Below are 6,016 nucleotides of genomic sequence, written 5' to 3'. Positions count from 1 at the left end.
CCTAGCCAGGTTTAAAGAAAGGGGTTACAGCAACAAATGTCTAGAAACAGCATTAACCAAAAGTAGTCTCAAGCACAGGGAAACTCTACTTAAACAGAAGTCAAGCAGGCCCACTCTAGATGAAACTCCAAACAATTTCAGGTTTATCCTAGAGTTTAACCGGCAGGAAGCCGTAGTAAGAAATATCATCTTTTGTGCAAAGGTATATACCCAGGCAGACTTAACAAACAAGGTCTGGCTTTTCTTTAAAACATATTATACATTATACAAAAAACACACACAAAACCATAGAAATGGCACAAAGAACTGTAATGATATCAAAATTAATCTTTAATTTTGCTAAAAAAATGAATAAATACATACAGATAAGTATACATGATATACCTAGTAAAAGCTAAAAAATTATTGATATACTCATTTTTTATAAGAATCACAAGATTTCATCAACAATTATCAGTAAAAAAATACATATTCCTGATTCAGGCGGACTTGGCTGTATCTGTCTACGCGTTTCGACAATCTATTCTGTCTTCCTCAGGACAAATGAATATTCAGCCATTGTTCTAAACACAACAAAACATTATTATAGTTGGCATCAAAATTACAATGCATTACATCTTTGCTGCTTTCATTCCTAAAGTGGTTCTGTTCAGGGATCATTTGTTCAATAAAGATTGTTCTCTAGCCAGACTTGTACTGTTTTTTAAGGGGAGAACTGTAACCGATAGTGGGTTGGAAACAATTATTTTTCATTTGGTCTCTAGTACTTGATTCTTTGGATAATACATGATGATTTCAAAACATTTCAAAACAATGTAAGCGATAAAACATATAACAAATACTGTCATCAAGACAGTGACGTAACATTTATAACATTCAAGTTACCTATGTTGGTACTTACTTTTTAATAGTATAATCCATTTATCTAAAATTATACCATATTAAACTGTTTGTTACGTAATTTTCACACTAATTGCAAAATTATCTATATCCTAAGCTATTCCTATATTGCTAAACCCTTACTTTTTATTGCTCATATAAAAGGACCGAGTCTTACCTAAAAATCTTTATGTTTTCGACATACTAAAAAACTCTATTGGAGGGAGTGAGGCACCTTTCTTCAATTTTTGGAGTAGGTATGTGAAATCTGCATAGGGAGAGAATTGTGTTTTTTCAAAAGAGTTTTCACAATATTTGTTTCCTAATCTTTATAAGTCTCTTCTACATAATCCCGTGTTTTTACCTGTTCAGATGAAATTCACTGCTCCCATCTCACTTCTACCTCCTACTTTCAATGATCCTCCTGGTAGTTTTCTTTAAAATTCTAAAATAGGGTTTTAGTCAGACATTAATACAGCAGGTTTAAAAAATGATGTTTTGTTTAGCACACCTATTCATAAGTTATTTCTATCTTACGATCTTTGGAAGAGACCTCATGCATTTACCACCTATTTAGTAATGTAGCATATAATTATTTACCTAAATGGTGACCTGTTTTTAAGATATACGGTGTTTACTTATTTGACAAATAAGTTCCTCTGTCCTAATTATTTTCGGCAATAATCCTTATTTTTACCTTAAAAAAGCAGGAATGAAAGCAGCAAAGATGTAATGCATTGTAATTTTGATGCCAACTATAATAATGTTTTGTTTTGTTTAGAACAATGGCTGAATATTCATTTGTCCTGAGGAAGACAGAATAGATTGTCGAAACGCGTAGACAGATACAGCCAAGTCCGCCTGAATCAGGAATATGTATTTTTTACTGATAATTGTTGATGAAATCTTGTGATTCTTATAAAAAATGAGTATATCAATTTTTTAGCTTTTACTAGGTATATCATGTATACTTATCTATATGTATTTATTCATTTTTTTAGCAAAATTAAAAATTAATTTTGATATCATTACAGTTCTTTGCGCCATTTCTATGGTTTTGTGTGTGTTTTTTGTATAATGTATAATATGTTTTAAAGAAAAGCCAGACCTTGTTTGTTAAGTCTGCCTGGGTATATACCTTTGCACAAAAAACTGTTTCCCTGACCCAGGAGTCATATCCTAACCAGGGGGTCCTTGATACACTACATAGTAAGAAATATCATCAACAGGAATTGGTATCTCATTAGACAAGATCCAATTATAGGTAAAACAGTCCCCAAGGGGCCATTCATTACTTATAGAAGGAACGCCTCAATGAGAGACACCTTGGTTGCCAATGATCCTTGTGGTCCTCCAGCCAAGACTACTTGGCTAAACCAAAGAATGGGGTTTCACAAATGTAAATCATGTAAAGCCTGCCAACACGGGGTGTCAACGACCAGCTATTCGACCCCCTTTGGCGGCCTGGACAGACAAATCAACAAGGCCTTAAGCTGCAAAATGGATCATGTGGTGTATGTGCAGGAGTGCCGTGTAAACTGAGATACATTGGAAGTGCAATTTTACAAGGACACAAAAGGGTAGTCCAGCACATACGTGCCATTAAAAACAATGATCAAGCTTATCCAGTGGCTCGCCATTTTAAGTAACAGCATGACAACAATCCAAAGGATCTTAAATATTTCCTTATAGATTCTGTCCCTAATAACAAAAGAGGAGGGGATCAGAAAAAGACACTCTGGCTACTTGAGATGCATTATATTTTAAATCTTAATACTAAGCATCCTAATGGACTCAATAGCTGGAAGGAACTTCATGCCAGCCTGTACACACAATGACTATTAGGTTTACATAGTGAACCCTGCTAGTTAGTCCTAACGCCATTCTCTAAGCTAAAATATGAACCTCTATTTCCAAATATGTAAATGTCCAGTATTTGTAAAGCGCGAACAATTACCCAAAGGTGTCAAGGCGTCGGGGGCCGTCGGGAAGATTAAGCGAGCTATTGCCCAGAGTCACATGGTGCTGGGCAGACCGCTGCCGCCAGAGCCGGGGATCGAACCATGATCCCCAGCGTCCAGTGTCAGTCGCCCTGGTCGCTGCGCCACACCTCTTCCACAAACATAGAAACATAGCCAGAAATTCCGCACTTAGTAACTTTACTGTATATTTAAAGTACCTTCCCTTTGTTTTTAAATCACCATATTTTACTTTTTATGCACTACTCACTTTTTCAAGTATATTTTTGCACATTGTTATTTAACAACCAAGCAAGTTTATTATGAGAATAAGATGTAAGGTTTAACCCAAAGATAATTTGGTTCAGGCCAGGAAGAGAGATACATTGAAGGTTTAGAAGCACAATCATAACTGCCACAGAATAACAAAGAAACTGCCATTTAAGCACTGATGGTGAATAGTCAAAATTAATTTTACAAAAAAAACAAAAAGTGTATTTGTACTAAAAATATTGTCTAAGTTATAATAATGGATTTACCCAATTATTTATTTACTTATATATATATTTATATATTTAAATAATGAAATCTGATTTACTATCATAAATGCAAACTCATTGTGGTGGACATGTCAATTCATATGTATTTATTTATTTACATATTTATGTATGCATATTTGCACAAGGTACTATGGACTTAACAGGCAGTATGGATGTAACACTGACCATACACCCACAGTTAAATCAAAGTATAGGTTTTACCTTTGTCTCTTTAAAAATGTTGATGGTTGTTTTAAGAGCACTGGGCACTTTAAATTCTAATCACGAGGTTCCGAAAAAATGGGATGTTTAAAAAAAGAAATAAAAGTGTAACCTTTAAAAGCAAAAAGCCAATGGTTGATGTGCGTCATGTGATCAAGTTCCCTGGGAGAGACGAAACGCGTAATGGCTGCCGCTGTTGGGTTGTGAGTAGGGTGAGAAGAAGACAATAAACATAGCGGTATTTGAAGAATCCCATGGTCCGTGCTCTGTTGATCGCGCCTGCTGCAAGAAGGTGCAAAATTGAAGGACTGCATGTATCTATATCCACACAAAACTCCTCCAGGGAAGAGAAGAGGCCACAGCAGGGGAATCTTTGGGGGACATCTTTATTCAGCAAACAAACCGCAATGGCGAATGCATTTCGGCATATACAGCCTTCCTCAGCGCCAGCAGTCTTTGTGTGGTCAGCACGTCTTCCTCAGATTTGTATGTCCCGCCACTAACTGATGCAATGTAATCAGCTCCACCCCTATGGTCACCTGTAGCAGTTCTCCAAATGCCTGGAAACTACAAGTCCCAGAATGCTGTGGGCAGACTACGTAGGTAAGGCGAGGGAAGTCAAAAGACTATGCGATATGCAGGGCATTCCAATGTGAGTGTCACCATGCTTCCTGCACATATGAATGTCAAAAAAAAGAGCCCCCTTTGGTCCCCAACCGCATCACCCTCAGTGCAGGATTCCAATTAGCGGGGGCAGAAACGGAAATCCAAATCGCCCAGCGAAGAGTCAATGACTCCTACACCGCCTCCATTCCTCCTGCCTCCGAGGGGGGTACTGGCAATCCACAACCATGGAAAAGAGTCATTGACTCTTCGCTGGGCAATTTGGATTTCCGTTTCTGCCCCCGCTAATTGGAATCCTGCAAGTGAAACTTTTTTTTCCAATCGCTAATGCTGCTATTTCCACAAGAAAACTTTTTTTAAAACTTAAGGGCTTTACACACCCTCATGCATGTACATCGGTCATACCTGCTTCACAACTATGCCACTCTCTTGATGATTTATTTGAGGAAAAAGTGGAAGCGATCTATAGGAAATTTTCTATCAAGCAAGAACAGTAAGCATTATATTGCTCCCTTGTTGCCCTATAATGATCCGCTTCCACTTTTGGACATATTCACTCCCATGACCGAAGAGCACGTCTTACTTGCTTAGAGGACTGCCAAATCTGGTTCACCAATAGATGTCTGCCCCACCAGAACAGTTGTCACTGTCAGCTTAGCTTGCCCCAGCAGTTCAGTCTTTACTCAATCTGTCACTTAAATCTGCCACAGTACCGCTGGCTTGGAAAACAGCGCTGGTGTTCCCTTTGCAGAAAACCCCAATATTAATCTCACGAATCTGATTAACTATATCCCGATCTCCTTACTGCCTTTACTGGGAAAGATTCTTAAGAGCAATGTAAATCAATCAATCATAAGGTCTTTATAATGTGCGACTTGTCACGGGGGGTCTCAAGGTGCTAGAGTTCTGTGAGCCTCAGTCTGGTGGCTGTGGTGGCCAAAGAGCTCAGGTCTTGAGCTTCTTCCTGAAGTCCTTTAGTGAAGGGGAGGTACATAGGTGGAGTGGGACGTCATTCCATGACTTGGCAGCAAGGTATTTTTATTTATTTGAAAAGTTTTATAAAGTGCGAACAAGACCCAGACAGGTATCAGAGCGCTGTACAAAGAGGAAAACTAAAGTTGACATGAAGACAAAGTATAAGTACAAAACAATCCAGAACATAAGAGGAACCTGTCACATGAGAGTAAATGTGGGTGCAAGCGGAAGAAGAGGTAGCAAGTGAACAAACAGGTTAAAGCCCAACACGATGGGGTCGAGCAGTTTTAGCATCTGTTTCCAAATAACAATGGAATATATTTTCAAAATGATAGTCAAGCACATATATCAAACACATGATTGTCACGCATACATTTCAACACACAAAGTAAAAAGGATTGCAAGCACGAAAGGGCAGTGTCTAGCAAATGACATAGGGGCTATTGTTGATTAAGTTCTTCCAACCGTAGCCATTTGACTTGTTTCTTTAATGAAGCAGTCAAGGGGTTGGCTTTGATCTCCGTTGGAAGGGCATTCCAGATTCTTGGAGCCAGCCCTGAGAAGGTGCGAATGAAAGTTCTTTTTTTGTTGAATTTCGGTGGTTTCAGAAGTAGGGTATTGGAGCTTCTTAAGTTTCACCTGGCTCCGGAGAGCTATAGTTTTTTTGCCAGGTAAAGGGGGCTATTGAAGTGTATAGCTTTCTGAGTCAGACAGGCTATTTTGAAGCAAATCCTTGTTTCATTGGTAAGCCAGCTAAGCTGGATTAAGTCAGGTGTAATATGATCACGCTTTCTGGTACCTGTAATTAGTCTGGCAGAG

This window comes from Lissotriton helveticus, chromosome 12 (assembly GCF_964261635.1).
Source record: "Lissotriton helveticus chromosome 12, aLisHel1.1, whole genome shotgun sequence".
NCBI classification, from domain to species: Eukaryota; Metazoa; Chordata; class Amphibia; order Caudata; family Salamandridae; genus Lissotriton; species Lissotriton helveticus.
The sequence above is the reverse complement of the archived record's forward strand: the minus strand, read 5'-3'. Positions refer to the sequence as shown.